The sequence below is a fragment of the Bufo bufo genome, chromosome 4 (assembly GCF_905171765.1).
Source record: "Bufo bufo chromosome 4, aBufBuf1.1, whole genome shotgun sequence".
NCBI classification, from domain to species: domain Eukaryota; kingdom Metazoa; phylum Chordata; class Amphibia; order Anura; family Bufonidae; genus Bufo; species Bufo bufo.
The window spans coordinates 495647444-495666212 of NC_053392.1; the positions used below are offsets into that span (position 1 = coordinate 495647444).

Here is an 18769-nt window from a genome sequence, read left to right on the forward strand (position 1 = left end):
ATACACAAGCCGGACTTCAAACAGTGAGTATCTCTGGATATATATACTCACGGATATACCGCACAAACCAGTGAATTACCCTCCTCACCTATCGCAAGATACAATTGAGACTTTAACGTTAGGAATAAAGCTGTAGCGCTCATAAGAAACAAAGTTGCAGCGCTCATAAGAACAAAGTCACAGCGTTTATAAGGACATATTATCAAGTTTTAATGATATAATTGCTTTTATTAGTATAACAAAACTGTGATTCCCCCGTTTATATATTGTATATTTATAATAGAGCAAGCTACCATATATTTTATATTTTACTATATATCCTATATACTGCCTATTTCTATCCCATTTTATTGTATGCATAATTTTATGACCTAATAAATTAGTTAATATATATTAAACCTGATATATGACCACAGATATAGAGTGCTCACTATAATTTATTTATTTTCCTATTGTCAATCCTTATGTGGTTAGGGTGAACCACATCATAGTTAGAGCACCAACCCTGGTAATCAGAAGGTTGAGCCACTATAAACCCAAATTATTTTCATAAATTTGACACAGGTGTGTAGAGCAACTCCAGTCTAAAAAATAGCCGCAAACACACCTACAATCATAAATTGTCACTAGTATATCTGGGCCAGAGTTTTGTCTCTTAAATGGTAGTCTTATTTCACCATCATACGTTTTTAAAATTAGATATTGATCTGGCTTTTAGTGTTATTATAATATATATTTATTATAAACAATGTTATTATTGGTTTTAATTTCTCTTTAGGGCTCTTTCACACCTGCGTTCTTTTCTTCCGGCATAGAGTTCCGTCGTCGGGGCTCTATGCCGGAAGAATCCTGATCAGGATTATCCCCATGCATTCTGAATGGAGTGAAATCCGTTCAGGATGCATCAGGATGTCTTCAGTTCCGGAACGGAACGTTTTTTGGCCGGAGAAAATACCGCAGCATGCTGCGCTTTTTGCTCCGGCCAAAAATCCTGAAGACTTGCCGCAAGGCCGGATCCGGATCCGGCCTTAAGCTAAACGTCGTTTCGGCGCATTGCCGGAGCCGACATTTAGCTTTTTCTGAATGGTTACCATGGCTGCCGGGACGCTAAAGTCCTGGCAGCCATGGTAAAGTGTAGCGGGGAGCAGTATACTTACCGTCTTCAAATGCTTTCAGTACACTTGCGTTTTTCCGGATCCGGAGTGTAATTCCAGCAAGTGAAGTACACGCCGGATCCGGACAACGCAAGTGTGAAAGAGGCCTTATTTTCATTTCGTAAAAAAACATATTCATTCCAAACATAACAAATCAACAATCTCCATTTTATCAACAGCAACTAATTTTTCTATGCATAAAAAAGATTATTTTTTCCTTTTACCCTCCCACCACCCATATGGTGGGGGGGGGGGGGGGGGGGGAGAGACGGGACGTAAAAAAAAAATATATATATAGTCTCTACTATTTCTCTCCAGTATCTAAACAGTCTTGGGCATCTCCAAGAGCAATGTATTAAATCGGCGTTCTCTCTCCCGCATTTCGTACATTTATCCGAGGCTCTCACACCCATTATTTTCAATATCCGTGGGGATCGATGCAGCCTATGAACTACAAAAAACTGTGAAATCTTATGTGAGCCCCTATTGGAGACCCCAGAATAACTTCTGAGGGCATCTTTCCATTTATCTTCCGTAAAAGATTGAAGTTCATTCTCCCATTTTTTTCTGGCGAGTATTATAATCCGTTTCTTTTTGCCCTCCATCAATATCCTATATCTTTTTGCGGTTATTCCTCCTCTTTCGCCCTCATTAGTAAATTTGTGTATTATATCTGATATTTCTATTCTATATTTATCATCCTGCACAACTGTCCGCAACGCATTCCTAAGCTGAAAATATTTATACATATCTTTTTGGGGGATCCCAAACTCTCTAACCATTGTATTAAAATCTTTCAGTTTGCCCTGTTCAAATATCTGGCTAAGGTATTTCATCCCTTTTTTCTCCCAGTCTATATAGATCTTAATCGTTTGCAATTCCTTAAGATTTATGTTTTTCCAGATGGGTGTATAGTACAAAAACCCTTTAATCTCTAATATTTTTTTAATCTCCACCCATACGTACTCCAGTAAATTTAATATTCTATTTCCTGTGCTCCTTTTCCCCAATGTACCCGATTCCAACACCTCTAAGTGATTCCATTCCTCTTTCCACCCCAATCTATTTATAACCTGTCTACCCACTAAACCATTTAAAGTACCTTTTATATGACCATATTGTGATATTAAATAATAAAAAAAACAATTCGGAACAGCTAATCCGCCCTCTCTTACTGGGAGCTGAAGCACTTCTTTCTTTATCCTGGGGATAGCACCTTTCCAGAGAAAATCCCCCATTAAACTATCCAATAACTTAAAAATACTCTGCGGTAACCTCAATGGGGCGTTTTGGAGGACGTAAAGTATTTTGGGGAGAAAAATCATTTTTATTAGATTTACTCGGCCCTGTATTGACATTGGTAATCTCCGCCAAATGTGTACTTTGGTCCTAAGTTCTTTTAGTAAGGGGAGTACATTTAATTTTTCATATTCTGCTATATTTCCAGAGATTTGTATACCTAAGTATTTAAAATTCTCGTGTTTCTCTAGCACATGCACCCTTAAATCTCCCTGTGGTTGTACATCACCTAACATCAACAAATGTGACTTCCCCCAATTAATATTTAATCCCGAAAAGGAACCATACTTAACAATGTTATTATTATTATTATTTATTTTAAAGCGCCATTAATTCCATGGCGCTGTACATCCAGACGGGGTTACACAAATATAAAAATACAATAAACAAGAAACCATTAACAGACTGGTACAGAGGGGTAGAGGACCCTGCCCACAAAAGCTTACAATCTATAAGGGAAGGGGAGAACACAGTAGGTGAGGGTATAGGCTGCTCATGTGGCTGTGTGGTGGCAACATGCTCATTGCAAATGGTAGGCTTTCTTGAAAAGGTGGGTTTTCAGGTTTCTATTGAAGGTCTGGGTGTTGGGGGAGAGTCTGATGCAGAGGCTTTGCTAGAGTCCCCAATGAATATGGCCCAGTTCTCTAAGGCTACTTTCACACTAGTGGTAGCCCAGCGGGGAAACAGCCTGTCGGATCTGTACTACTGCTAGTGCACAGTGCCACCGGAAGTCCGCTCCGGCCCTATTCGAGGTCCGGCCACAGCACAGCAAACATGCCGAGAGGCGGCTGGAATAAGACTGCAGCATGCTGTAGTTTTTTTCAGCCCACCTCTCGGCATGTTTGCAGTGCTGCAGCCGGACCTCGGGCCCGCCCCCACTAGCGGTAGCACTGATCTGGCAGGCTGTTCCCCCGCCGGAACAGCCTGCTGGAGAAGGCTACCGCTAGTGTAAAAGTTGCCTAAGTCGACCCTCCCCGCACACACTGCATTTTACTGTACTCGCTATACAGCAGCACATGCCTCTCACATCCAGGGCCTCCCAGGTGACGTCTTCTCTGTCATCATCTTCTCCACTCTGTCCAGACAACTTCTTTCAGCTGCGCCTCGTCTCTGCAGAGTGTGACACACAGACATCTTAGGTTCCTCACATTTCTATCATCATCCCCCAACCTGGAGTCCCCACAGTGTTATCCTGCTGCTCGCTGTGCTCCCCAATACCACAAATACTATCCTGAAGAAAAATTTGTGCCCCCCATAGTAATAGTGCTCCTCATAGTCCCACCAATAGTAATTCCCTTCTAGAGTGCCCACATTAGTAATACTGCTCCTAATGTGCCCCAGGCAGTGATAATGCTCCCCAAGAGTGCCTCCATTAGTAGAAGAGCCCTCCAGTATTACTAATACCCTCACAGAGCCCCCAGTAGAAATAAGGCCCCCTATTGTTTCCCCAGTGGTAATAAAGCTCTCTACAGACCCCTCAGTAGTAATAAGGCCCCCCCCTAGTGCTCCTAGTAGAAATAAGGCGGATCTATAAGACCCTACTATAGAGCCCCCAGTAGTAATAAAAACGCCTAATGTCCCCTGGATTTCAAATGCCCCCACAGTGCCCCCAGTATTTATATTGCCCCTCCTGTTATAATCCCCTGTAGTTATATTCCTCCTCTTAGTGTCCTCACAAATTATAATTACTCATCCTCTCCACCATACAGTCCCATGTAAATAACACTTCACCATCTCTCCAGCCCCCTCCAATATACAGTCCCATGTAAATAACATCCCTCTGTCTACAGTCCCCTCCAATATACAGTCCCATGTAAATAACATCACCCCCTCAGCCACCTTCAACATACAGTCCCATGTAAATAATATCCCCCCCTCAACATTTAGTCCTATGCAAATAACATCACTTTCTCCCACAGTCACCATCAATATACAGTTCTATGTAAATAACATCACTCCCTCCCCAGCCACCATCAACATACAATCCCATGTAAATAACATTTCTCCGACAGCTGCCTTCAACACGGAGTCCCATGTAAATAACATTGCCCCCTCAACATACAGTCCCATGTCAATAACATCGCTCCCTCCCACAGCCACCATCAACATACAGTCCCATGTAAATAACACCACCCCCTCTCTAGCCTCCTCCAACATACACCCTCATGTAAATAACATCACCCCCCCAGCCTCCTCCAACATACAGTCCCATGTAAATAACATTACTCCCTCCCACAGTTGCCATCAACATACAGTCCCATGTAAATCACATCGCCCTCTCCCCAGCCTCCTCCAACATACAGTCCCATGTAAATATCACTCCCTCCCATAACTGCAATCAATATTCAGTCCCATGTAAATAACATCACCCCCTCGCCAGCCTCCTCCAACATACAGTCCCATGTAAATAACTTCACTCCCTCCCACAGCCGCCATCAACATACAGTCCCATGTAAATAACATCACTCCCTCCCCCAGCCACCATCAATAAACAGTCCCATGTAAATAACATCACTCCCTCCCACAGCCACCATCAACATACAGTCCCATGGAAACATCACTTCCTCTCATAGCTGCCATCAACATACAGTCCCATGTAGGCAACATCACTCCCTCCCCAGCCACCATCAATATACAGTCCCATGTAAATAACATCACTTCCTCCCACAGCCGCCATCAACATACAGTCCTTTGTAAATGACATCACTCCCTCCCACAGCCGCCTTCAACATACAGTCCTTTGTAAATAACATCGCCCCCTCCCACAGCCGCCTTCAACATACAGTCCCATGTAAATAACATCACCTCCTCCCACAGCCACCTCCAACATGCAGCCTTATGTAAATAACATCACTCCTGAACATTTAGTCCCATCATAACATCCCTCCCTTCAGCCCTAACATACAGTCCCAGTTAAATAACCACAACTCCCGACATTGCTCTGCCTCTCCCTTCACTTACCTCTCCTCATGTAGTGGACATCACCACAGTTTCTTCTCCAGGACTTTTCCTCCTCACTGCCTTCCTCTCCCGCACTGGTCACATGATGGTGACATCATCGCAGGTCCTTCTCAACCCCTGCCTTCTGCACTGATCACATGACCTGTCATATCATCACAGGTCCTTCAGATCCAGTTGTATGTAGCTGGCAGGCAGTACATTCGGGGCCTGGGACAAAACACCCGGGGCCCAGGCCCCGAATGTTTTGGCCTAGCAATGCCCCTGGTCTGATGTGTTAGGGTAGTAAGTTCCAGAGTACCAGAGAGGCACATGATAAATCTTGTAGTCGATTTTGTAAGGAACAGATGAGAGGAGAACAGAGAAGGAGGTCCTGTAAGGATCTGCAATTACTTGTGGGGATGTATAGGGAAATCAGGTCAGAGATATAAGGAGGGGAGAGGTTAAAGACGGCCTTGTAAGTATTGTAAGTATTTTAAACTTAATTCGCTGGGCAATGGGGAGCCAGTAAACGGATTGGCAGAGGGGGAGGCAGAGATGAAACGAGGGGAGAAATGGATTAACCGGGCAGAAGAGTTTAGAATAGATTGGCTGGGAGCGAGAGTGCTGGATGGGAGGCCACACAGGAGGATGTTGCAGTAGCCCAGGGATGAGATGACGAGAGCATGCACTAGTATTTAAGTTGACTCTGGGTGAGGTAGGCACGAATACGAAAGATGTTATAAAGTTGAATTAGGCAGGTGGAGGTGAGGGTTTGGATGTGTGGCTTAAAGGGGTTCTCCCATCTCAGACAATGGGGGCATATCGCTAGGACCCACCGCTGGGACCCGCACCTACAATGAGAACGAAGTGGGGAAATGAACGGAGGGCGCACTGCACATGTACAGCTGCCTTCCATTCATTTCTATGGGGAGCGCTGGCTCGGCTATTTCCGTCTACCCCAAAGAGATGAATGGGAGCAGGGGCCATGCATGCGCGGTGTGCTCCCATTTACTTCTATGGGAGCAGCGATTGGTCCTCCAGCCACAGCTCTCCCCGCTCCGTTCTCGGGACCCGCACCTATCAGACAATGGCCCATATACTAGCCATATGCCCCCATTGTCTGAGATGGGAAAACCCCTTTAAAGGGAGTCTGTCACCTCATTTTCACCAATATAACTAACACTGCCCCATAGAAGATTGCAAATGCTTTCCAAACATACCTGTGTGCACTTTGTGTCTTTATTCCATGTCCAGGAAAAGCACTTTTATTCTGCTGAAAAACAGCTCCCAAGTGCCCAGCTGAAAGTGAAATGATATAGTGTATGTAATGCTGTGGTTCTTGTATAGTTTGAATGCCAGCTTTCAAACAAGGTCAGGCCCAAATTTCTAGCTGGTACCGATCCTAAGATATGAGTGCAGTACGCAGCTCTCCTCTCTTCAGTCTGATTTGCTTTGGGCACTTGGAGCAGAAGAGCCGGGCACTTAGGAGCTGTTTTCCAGCAGAATAAAAGTGCACACAGGTATGCTTGGAATGTATCTGTAATCTTCTGTGGTAGAGCTCTTAGATATATTGGTGAAAAAGAGGTGACAGGGCAGAATCAAATGTTATCTCCAGCTAGTGAGCCTGTGAGACTGGAGAAAGAGTTGTGCTATTACCTGTAATGGATAGGTCAGGTAGGGGGGGCTGAGTGACACGGGGGAAAGACAATAAATTCAGTTTTCTCCATGTTGGGTTTTAGGAAGCCGGAGGAGAAGAATGAAGATATTGCCGACAGACATGCTGGGATTCTGGATAGCAGGGAAGTGGCATCTGGGCCAGAGAGGTAGATTTGAGTGTTGTTAGAATAGAGGTGGTATTGGAATCCATGGGACCTGTCCCAGCCTGAATGTATAAATGGGAGAAAAGTAGGACAGAGCCTTGAGGGACACCAACAGAGAGGTGGCGTGACGAGGAGGTAGTATATAAATGGGAAATGCTGAAGGTTCTGTTGGTGAGGTACGATGAGATCCAGGAGAGGGCTAGGTCTTTGATGCCAAGGGAAGAGAGGATTTGTAGGAGGAGAGAGTGGCCAACAGTGTCAAAGGCAGAGGAAATGCGGTATGCCAGACCTTGCAGGGGAATTATGTGTGAGGTCACGGTGTGAGCAATAGGTGGCCCGAGGTAAATACAGTTCTGGTTACTCACGGTTATGTCGTCCCTGGGCAGGCTCGCATAAGTGAAAAGGAGAACGGCACAAGGATTCTCTGGGGCACACTCTGGTGTAAGGGACACAGGCCAGATGGTGGTTTGGGGTGCCCTTGGTGGTCTGTATTAATGTGCCAGTGTCAAGGTCCCTTGTAATCGTGACGTCAGTACCTTTTGTATGGAGGTACAACCATTTACTGTAGTGTTAATGGAGGAATTGAGTCTGAGGCAAGCAGGGTGAAACTCCAAATGGCACTTTACTGATGATGACTCTTGATAACAATATATCCATTGGCATTAAACAGTCTCTTGATACAATCCGGCATTAATCACAATCTCCCATGCATATGGGGAAAGGGAAATGCAAATCCTCAATGAAGTACAGGCTCTTGTAATACATAAGAAAACTACTGCTCAGACTAGGCTGGTAATAATAAAAGTCTTACACTGGTAACAACTCAGGCCTGATTCTAATCCTTGATTAAAAAGGTGCTTTTCTGAATCCTGAAACTTCTATTCCAATGTTGTTCTGACAGTTGGCCTGACTGTCCTCAGGATTTAAACTGGAGATGTAGCTGCTTCAAGCTATCTCCTACACCTAGTACAAAGGTGCTTAATAAGTCCTCAGGTTATGACTATCTTGCTAATCCTTTGTCTTCTATAAATGTGGTAATTCCTTAAATACTCGGCTGCATACAGTTTAGACATTGGTCACCCTGGAAGAGTGATCTATAGGAGTGGATTGCTCACCTCTAGGAAGAATACTTGCAGGCCTTAACCCTGGGTTATGGAACCGACAGGGACAGAGTAGAGAGGCTAGGAAGAGGCCTCCCTCCAGATATTCAGCTACATGGCTGTTGCTTTCTTGTAGGCTCATGAGAGAACTGAATTCAACTGAACTCTCACTTGGATTTACCTGAGCTCATCTGCACTGGTCTGGATTTACCTCAACCAGGAACTGAACTGAACTGAACTGAACTGCACAGCACACAACTGCACATGACTGCACAGCCTAACTTAGGTCTGAGCTAAGCTATTTATAGCAGAAAAATATTGTAAATTGGGATTCAATAAAACGTAACCTTTACTAGGTCATTTAAAATAGTATATCATATATCACAATGGGTGAGAGACGACATTAACAACACTAACAACAATAATCTCCTCCACTGTATCAATTCATATATTAATAATATCAATATTGAAATGAAATGAAAAAGGGTGGATCTCACCTCGTCTGGGCGGGGTCCACAAGTATGGAAGATGGTCCTGGCGGTGGTATTGCCTTTGACCGGTGTGACCGGGTGCTGGTGTGGTGATTGGCACGGTATTAATCCCTGAAACACCCTATTGTGGCTTTCCTGCCTGTCTAGGGGTCAAGGGGCTCTTCTTATAGCCTGCCTACCACAATGGAGCACCCGCCCCGACAGGGGCGACCCCACACCGAACCTTTCCCTCAGTATGGGTCTCAAGTTCTATCAAGCCCTAACTACAATGCCCTACATGCCATGTTTCTGTCTTTTCCAGACATCATCAGGGGACTTCACATGTATATTCCGGGGCAACTACAAATAGAAATTATAAACAAACACTAAATATAGGTCACAAATATCTGAGCGCCGCATATATAGTGGCTTGTCAGCAGCCTCAGTTTACTTACTGGAGATAAAGGTGATTTTAGCCTCGTATCCTCGGACAAGATGATGGATAACTCTTGTCCTCACTGTTACAGGGGAAGTGTCCCATGTCAGTCCATGTCTCACCACAAATAACAGTGATTTGGGTGAGCATTGAATGGTTGTTAGCCGCCTCCTAATATACCCCTACTCCCAGTATGTGTACGCCCCTCATGATTATTGATCTCACCTGTCCAAATCTCTCAGGACGCTTGTTATTCCATGTGGAACGCACGCCGCTTGCGTGCGTTCCACCGGACCGGAAGTCAATATCACGTGATGCGGGCTGAACCGGAAGTGAGGTCAGGGCCAGAGTCAGAGCGTTGCCAGTTGCATAGCAACCTCTGCGCTCATGACACTCGGCCCTGTTTCAAGGCAAATGATAACTTGCCTATTCTTTGTATATATGCACAATCGCATTGCAGATTTAAATTGGCAGGACAGCCAGACATAGACCGTACTACTCCAAACACCGGCGAATAACTGGGCCAGGGAGCCTGTTCTATATCAGCTGGAGATGCATCCTTTGGGATATTACAATTTCAGATAAGTCCACCATCAGATCCAATGCGCTCATCATTTGGATGAGACCCCATCGGGTCAAAGGGGGGACAGATCAGGTGACCGCCTTATATTAGCAGATTGCCCCTATGGGTTTTCCGGCCATGTCCACCATCACACCACATGCGCCCAAGTTATGGGCACATGTGATACGAGGGGGGACACGGCCGGATCCCATCCAACCTACTTCGCCTTTTATTGCGATTCAGGTCACAAAAAGCAGCAATAATTCTGTTGTTCATTTAAGCCAGATGGATGGGGACAGCGTCTCCCCGAAACGCGTTTGGTGAGAATCTTGGCAACAATATTGGACTAGACACCCCGAAACCTATTTGGAATATAAGTGCACTTTGTACCAAGGAAAGGATCCCATTGACATACACCGGAAGAGGATCAGGTGTATTACTCCGTCAGCGCTCGGAAACAAGTGGCCGCCTACCTCACACAAGAGCACCACGTGAGGAGTAGCGGCGAGAGACACGAGGGACGCTGACACCGCAGCCGGGACGCCGGCATTCCAAGCGGAGGAAAAGACTACTATTACAGTCCCACCGAGCGCAGAGGGAGGTAAGCCCACACTTGTGGGAAATTGCATTGGAGATCTCTTCTATAAAAAGCAAAACGGACTTGGGCAATTTAAGTTGCGGCCACATAATGAATGAATGGAGCCATTAACCAGCATCTATATGGCAACATATTCTGTGCGCAAGTAATTAATTGCGATCCAGCTGACATTCTTTTACCACGGACTTACCTGGCCGACAATTTCAAATAAAAGACCATCAGCATATATATTGCAAATACAGACATACTATCCTGTTCTGAAGGTTGCGACAGAGCAAACATCTACGTATTTGAAATTTGCTTACAGGCATCTGCTTGCAACAGTATAACAGCCGGAGTGGATATAGATATATTTCTACTGAAAGTTACCCTATAGAGAATTATAGTCTTCTGTTGATGCGGTACATTTTATTCTGGTGATGCGGGATATTCCTAATATATAGGTTACCTATGGAATCTATTTGATTGTATGTACAAGGAAATTACCATTTGCAGCCGCAGAGACCGACAGCACGATTGTCTATATCATTTCATCAAGGATCTATTTAGGCCCATGGACATTTGGTGCTGCTGGCTTCTGTACTATTGAAGTGATACATATATTTTAATCTATCGGTTTTGTTATTATTTTTTATTTTTTATTTTTATTTTTCATTTTTTATTTTTTATTTTTTATCTTATTGTATTTTAATGAAGATACATATGTGACAGGTTATTATCCCTACTTTAATAAACCATGTTCTTATTCCATATATGAGTGCCAGCCCAATTTTTTACATAAATTGGAAAAGGACCTACCCATTGCATTGACTCTTTAGGTTGTGGGGCAGATGCTTTTTGTAGACGGACCCTGCTGGTAGCATAGGATAGTTTTCTTGCAGATGCTAAAATCATAGGCTCATCAGGAACAGCTTTTGTGTTTAATGGTACAGTGTCAATTGGCTCTGATGTAGCAGAATCCATAGGAGTGCGATTTTTCTCATGTGATTGCATTTGTTCACACTCACCATGTTAGTCTGGTCCGCTTAGAGTGCAGCAATGTGGCGTAGATCTTCTAGATGTATCTCTAGTCTGGCAATTCTTTCTTGTAGATTCTGGGTTTTGATATCAGGCTCTGTAGCAGTAGGTTTCATCTTGTCTTGACGCATTTGATCTAAGTAAGCACCGAACCGTTCTTGATTCACAAGGTCTTCCTGTGTTTGAACTTTACACGGCAGCTCCGGTGATGGATATGGGCTGATAGGGCGCTCCAAGACTGTAGGTTGCCAGAAAATATTGTGTCCAATAAAGGTGGCTTTCTCTTGGTTAGTATTATGGATCGGCTTACTGGGAACCTCTGGGGTAGTCTCGGATAGTTCATCAGTGTCCTCCCAGTTTTCAGACTTAGGCTGCGGGCGCGTCACTGCTGTGGCATACGGATCTCTCAGGTCCTCAACAGGGGTAAATTCAACGGGTTCACCTTCTCGGAGATTGTGCATTTATCCCGGCAAGTAGCTCTGCTTCACCGATCTGCGGTTTACGAATAGATCACAGCCAGTGGTGAGATCTTTTATAAAGCCGAACCCACGATCTTTGTCAAAGGTGATGGCAGTGCCCGACCTCCGTTCCAGGCGGGGCTGACATTCTCTTGGGTCTTCATGTATGGCTTTGGCAACTTCTTCAAAGTAGATTTTAGCTTGTGTCGTTTTGCGTACTGCAGCGGCACGTATTTCTTGCGTTAAAGTAGGCCATAAGGGATTCGGCCTAGGGAAATCTCTGTCCATACTTAGGCAGGGGCAGGGAGGCCTCTCCGGTCCCGGAGAGTAAGCTGGTGGCTCACCCATTTCAAATGCTGTGGCTCCGGGCTGTGCATCGGCAGATGCTGGAGTTTCGGTAATTGTTCCGGTGCCCATCGCTCTTCGGAGCGCAGTCTCTGGCATGCTTGCAGACAGCAGGACATTCATCAAACCTCTCCATTGCTCAGTCAGACTTCCTCTTTCTAGTGGCACGCCCCCTAGGTAATCCAGTATAGGGGAGGCGGTACTCATATTGTAATCCATGCTAATGAGGCTTGGTCTGTGGCGCAGCAGAAATATTTATACTGTTTTCTTTCAAAATGCAGTGGCGCCGCTTTTAGGTGCAGTGTCTTTAGTTTTTACCGCCAAGCTGCGCAGTGATGGCGCAGCAAACAATTACAAGTCCTTCAGCTGCCATTTTAAATGCAAAAACAGTCCATTCAAATACAGCAAGCAGCGTTACTGACTTTTCAAAAATCCACAATTTTGCAGTTTTAGCGATGCGGTTTTGTAATAGATGAATAGCGCAATACATGCAGTCTTTGAGTAGTTTTAACAGTTCTTTGGCCCAATAGAAGCAATAACCACCTCCGGACTGCCTAACGCAGATTCGCGTTCCGGAGGTGGCAGCCCTGCGCAGAGTCACGCATATATGCGTCATCTCGCGTGAGCCAAGATTTCCTGTGAACGCGCGCACACAGGCGCGCGCGCTCACAGGAACGGAAGGTAAGCGAGTGGATCTCCAGCCTGCCAGCGGCGATCGTTCGCTGGCAGGCTGGAGATGTGATTTTTTTAACCCCTAACAGGTATATTAGACGCTGTTTTGATAACAGCGTCTAATATACCTGCTACCTGGTGCTCTGGTGGTCCCCTTTGTTTGGATCGACCACCAGAGGACACAGGTAGCTCAGTAATATGTTGCACCAAGCACCACTACACTACACCCCCCCCCCTGTCACTTATTAACCCCTTATTCACCCTTGATCACCCTTGATCACCCCTGATCACCCCATATAGACTCCCTGATCACCCCCCTGTCATTGATTACCCCCCTGTCATTGATCACCCCCCTGTAAAGCTCCATTCAGACGTCCGCATGATTTTTACGGATCCACTGATAGATGGATTGGATCCGCAAAACGCATACGGACGTCTGAATGGAGCCTTACAGGGGCGTGATCAATGATGGTGGTGATCACCCCATATAGACTCCCTGATCACCCCCCTGTCATTGATCACCCCCCTGTAAGGCTGCATTCAGATGTCCGTATGATTTTTACGGATCCACTGATACATGGATCGGATCCGCAAAACACGTACGGACATCTGAATGGAGCCTTACAGGGGAGTGATCAATGACGGAGGTGATCACCCCATATAGACTCCCTGATCACCCCCCTGTCATTGATCACCCCCCTGTCATTGATCACCCCCCTGTAAGGCTGCATTCAGATGTCCGTATGATTTTTATGGATCCACTGATACATGGATCGGATCCGCAAAACACGTACGGACATCTGAATGGAGCCTTACAGGGGAGTGATCAATGACGGAGGTGATCACCCCATATAGACTCCCTGATTACCCCCCTGTCATTGATTACCCCCCTGTAAGGCTGCATTCAGATGTCCGTATGATTTTTACGGATCCACTGATACATGGATCGGATCCGCAAACCACATACGGACATCTGAATGGAGCCTTACAGGGGGGTGATCACCCCATATAGACTCCCTGATCACCCCCCTGTCATTGATCACCCCCCTGTCATTGATCACCCCCCTGTCAGGCTGCATTCAGATGTCCGTATGATTTTTACGGATCCACTGATGCATGGATCGGATCCGCAAAACACATACGGACATCTGAATGGAGCCTTATAGGGGGGTGATCAATGACAGGGGGGTGATCACCCCATATAGACTCCCTGATCACCCCCCTGTCATTGATCACCCCCTGTCATTGATCACTCCCCTGTCATTGATCACCCCCCTGTAAGGCTCCATTCAGACATTTTTTTGGCCCAAGTTAGCGGAAATTTTTTTTTTTTTTCTTACAAAGTCTCATATTCCACTAACTTGTGTCAAAAAATAAAATCTCACATGAACTCACCATACCCCTCACGGAATCCAAATGCGTAAAATTTTTTAGACATTTATATTCCAGACTTCTTCTCAGGCTTTAGGGCCCCTAGAATGCCAGGGCAGTATAAATACCCCACATGTGACCCCATTTCGGAAAGAAGACACCCCAAGGTATTCCGTGAGGGGCATATTGAGTCCATGAAAGATTGAAATTTTTGTCCCAAGTTAGCGGAAAGGGAGACTTTGTGAGAAAAAAAAAAAATATTCAATTTCCGCTAACTTGTGCCAAATAAAAAAAGATTCTATGAACTCGCCATGCCCCTCATTGAATACCTTGGGGTGTCTTCTTTCCAAAATGGGGTCACATGTGGGGTATTTATACTGCCCTGGCATTCTAGGGGCCCTAAAGCGTGAGAAGAAGTCTGGGATCCAAATGTCTAAAAATGCCCTCATAAAATGAATGTGGGCCCCTTTGCGCATCTAGGCTGCAAAAAAGTGTCACACATGTGGTATCGCCGTTCTCAGGAGAAGTTGGGCAATGTGTTTTGGGGTGTCATTTTACATATACCCATGCTGGATGAGAGAAATATCTTGGCAAAAGACAACTTTTCCCATTTTTTTATACAAAGTTGGCGTTTGACCAAGATATTTATCTCACCCAGCATGGGTATATGTAAAATGACACCCCAAAACACATTGCCCAACTTCTCCTGAGTACGGAGATACCACATGTGTGACACTTTTTTGCAGCCTAGGTGGGCATAGGGGCCCACATTCCATGGGGTGTCATTTTACATATACCCATGCTGGGTGAGAGAAATATCTTGGCAAAAGACAACTTTTCCCATTTTTTTATACAAAGTTGGCGTTTGACCAAGATATTTATCTCACCCAGCATGGGTATATGTAAAATGACACCCCAAAACACATTGCCCAACTTCTCCTGAGTACGGAGATACCACATGTGTGACACTTTTTTGCAGCCTAGGTGGGCATAGGGGCCCACATTCCATGGGGTGTCATTTTACATATACCCATGCTGGGTGAGAGAAATATCTTGGCAAAAGACAACTTTTCCCATTTTTTTATACAAAGTTGGCGTTTGACCAAGATATTTATCTCACCCAGCATGGGTATATGTAAAATGACACCCCAAAACACATTGCCCAACTTCTCCTGAGTACGGAGATACCACATGTGTGACACTTTTTTTGCAGCCTAGGTGGGCAAAGGGGCCCATATTCCAAAGAGCACCTTTCGGATTTCACCGGTCATTTTTTACACATTTTGATTTCAAACTTCTTACCACACATTTGGGCCCCTAGAATGCCAGGGCAGTATAACTACCCCACAAGTGACCCCATTTTGGAAAGAAGACACCCCAATGTATTTCGTGATGGGCATAGTGAGTTCATGGAAGTTTTTATTTTTTGTCACAAGTTAGTGGAATATGAGACTTTGTAAGGAAAAAAAAAAAAATCATCATTTTCCACTAACTTGTGACAAAAAATTAAAAGTTCTATGAACTCACTATGCCCATCAGCGAATACCTTAGGGCACAGGTGTCAAACACAAGGCCCGCGGGCCGAATCCGGCCCGCCAGACCTCGTCATGTGGCCCGCGCAGCCGCCGCCGATATGCGGCAGGCGAGCGAGCTGGCGGCGGCTGCTGGACACAGGGAGATGAGCGCTTCCATTGTGGAAGCGCTCATCTCCAATCATCTGTATCGCCGTCCTCAGGACAGCGATACAGATGCCTGCCTGTGCTGCGGTAGGGGAGGGAGAGGCGTATCCCTTTTACTTCCTCTGATAGGCTGCCGGTGCAGGCGGTGCGATGACGTCATCGCGCTGCCTGAGTTATACAGCGTGGGATACAGGCCAGAAGAGGCCTGCATCGCATCACTGACATGGAGGTAAGTATGTGTTTTTTTATTTTTTATTATGTACAATACTTTTACTGGCGGGGGCTGTTATTACTGGCAAAGGGGGGGCTGTTTGTTATTACTGGCAAAGGGGGGGCTGTTATTACTGGCAATGGGGGGGCTGTTATTACTGGCGGGGGCTGTTATTACTGGCAAAGGGGGGGCTGTTATTACTGGCGGGGGCTGTTATTACTGGCAAAGCGGGGGCTGTTATTACTGGCAAAGGGGGGGCTGTTTGTTATTACTGACAAAGGGGGGGCTGTTATTACTGGCGGGGGCTGTTATTACTGGCAAAGGGGGGGCTGTTATTACTGGCGGGGGCTGTTATTACTGGCAAAGGGGGGGCTGTTATTACTGGCGGGGGCTGTTATTACTGGCGGGGGCTGTTATTACTGGCAAAGCGGGGGCTGTTATTACTGGCAAAGGGGGGGCTGTTTGTTATTACTGGCAAAGGGGGGGCTGTTATTACTGGCGGGGGCTGTTATTACTGGCAAAGCGGGGGCTGTTATTACTGGCAAAGGGGGGGCTGTTATTACTGGCGGGGGCTGTTATTACTGGCAAAGGGGGGGCTGTTTGTTATTACTGGCAAAGGGGGGGCTGTTATTACTGGCGGGGGCTGTTATTACTGACAAAGGGGGGGCTGTTTGTTATTACTGGCAAAGGGGGGGCTGTTATTACTGGCGGGGGCTGTTATTACTGGCGGGGGCTGTTATTACTGGCAAAGCGGGGGCTGTTATTACTGGCAAAGGGGGGGCTGTTATTACTGGCGGGGGCTGTTATTACTGGCAAAGGGGGGGCTGTTTGTTATTACTGGCAAAGGGGGGGCTGTTATTACTGGCGGGGGCTGTTATTACTGGCACAGAGGGGCTGTTATTACTGACACAGAGGGGCTCTTATTACTGGGGGCTGTTATTACTGGCACAGAGGGGCTGTTATTACTGGGGGCTGTTATTACTGGCACAGAGGGGCTGTTATTACTGACACAGAGGGGCTCTTATTACTGGGGGCTGTTATTACTGACACAGAGGGGCTCTTATTACTGGGGGCTGTTATTACTGGGGGCTGCTATTACTGGCAAAGGGGGGGCTGTTATTACTGGCAAAGGGGGGGCTGTTATTACTGGCAAAGGGGGGGGCTGTTATTACTGGCAAAGGGGGCTGTTATTACTGGCACAGAGGGGCTTTTATTACAGGGGGCTGTTATTACTGGGGGCTGCTATTATCTCCAAATACTTATTATGAAATCTTTCTCATTAGGATAAAACACCTCATCAGCTCCACCGAGCCCCCGGCCAAAGTGTGGAAGTGGCGTCCGAGATCCCCAAGGGCCAAGCCAAGTAACTGTAAGTTTTCCGGCCCTTTGAGGGTGACCAAACTGCTGATGTGGCCCCCGATGAATTTGAGATTGACACCCCTGCCTTAGGGTGTCTACTTTCCGAAAAGGGGTCATTTGTCGGGTGTTTGTACTGTCTGGGCATTATAGAACCTCAGGAAACATGACAGGACGAGGCTGAAGTTGGTTTCTTATTCGTCCAGTTTCTTATTCACTGAAGTTGGTTTCTTATTCGGCAGTTTCTTATACATTACTATGACAAATAAACCTTTTTTTCTCTTATTCCTCTGCAGTAAATCTGTTTTTTTCTACATAAATGTTAAATATTATTTGTGAACAATCAGATTAATAAAAAAAAAATCTACATTATTGGTGTTTTTACTGAAAAAAACGATAGTGAAAAATGGATGAAAAAATATGCATTTTGAATAAGTAACTGAGGAATATAAGGGGTTAAACGCCGTTGGGCCACTAATCAAAGGGTTAAAATATAAAGAGTAAGGGCCCCTCCATAACACCCAACTGTATCCAGCCTGGCCCAAACTGTGGATTGGCAGGAAAACTGGTGCCAACCTTGCCAACTATATACATTTTCAGTATTTTGAATAAGTAACTGAGGAATTTAAGGGGTTAAACGCCGTTGGGCCACTAATCTAAGGGTGGAAATATAAAGAGTAAGGACCCCTCTATAATACCCAACTGTATCCAGCCTGGCCCAAACTGTTGATTGGCATTAAAACAGGTGCCAACCTTGCCAACTATATACATTTTCAGCATTTTGAATAAGTAACTGGTGATTTTAAGGGGTTAAACGCTGTTGGGCCACTAATCTAAGCGTGGAAATATAAAGAGTAAGGACCCCTCTATAATACCCAACTGTATCCAGCCTGGCCCAAACTGTGGATTGGCATTAAAACAGGTGCCAACCTTGCCAACTATATACATTTTCAGCATTTTGAATAAGTAACTGGTGATTTTAAGGGGTTAAACGCTGTTGGGCCACTAATCTAAGCGTGGAAATATAAAGAGTAAGGACCCCTCTATAATACCCAACTGTATCCAGCCTGGCCCAAACTGTGGATTGGCATTAAAACAGGTGCCAACCTTGCCAACTATATACATTTTCAGCATTTTGAATAAGTAACTGAGGAATTTAAGGGGTTAAACGCCATTGGGCCACTAATCTAAGGGTGGAAATATAAAGAGTAAGGACCCCTCTATAATACCCAACTGTATCCAGCCTGGCCCAAACTGTGGATTGGCAAGAAAACAGTTTAC

At 45.5% G+C, this 18769-nt stretch overlaps 1 long non-coding RNA gene across 1 annotated transcript; it reads right to left on the minus strand.

Annotated features, from left to right (window-relative positions):
• Positions 1-2001: 2001 nt before the first annotated feature.
• Positions 2002-7115, minus strand: LOC120998775. The gene is made up of 3 exons (XR_005778480.1): positions 7100-7115; positions 4453-4456; positions 2002-2119 (listed from the first exon to the last, which is right to left on the minus strand). It is a non-coding gene; the product is annotated as an uncharacterized LOC120998775 (long non-coding RNA).
• Between the last annotated feature and the right edge of the window lie 11654 nt (positions 7116-18769).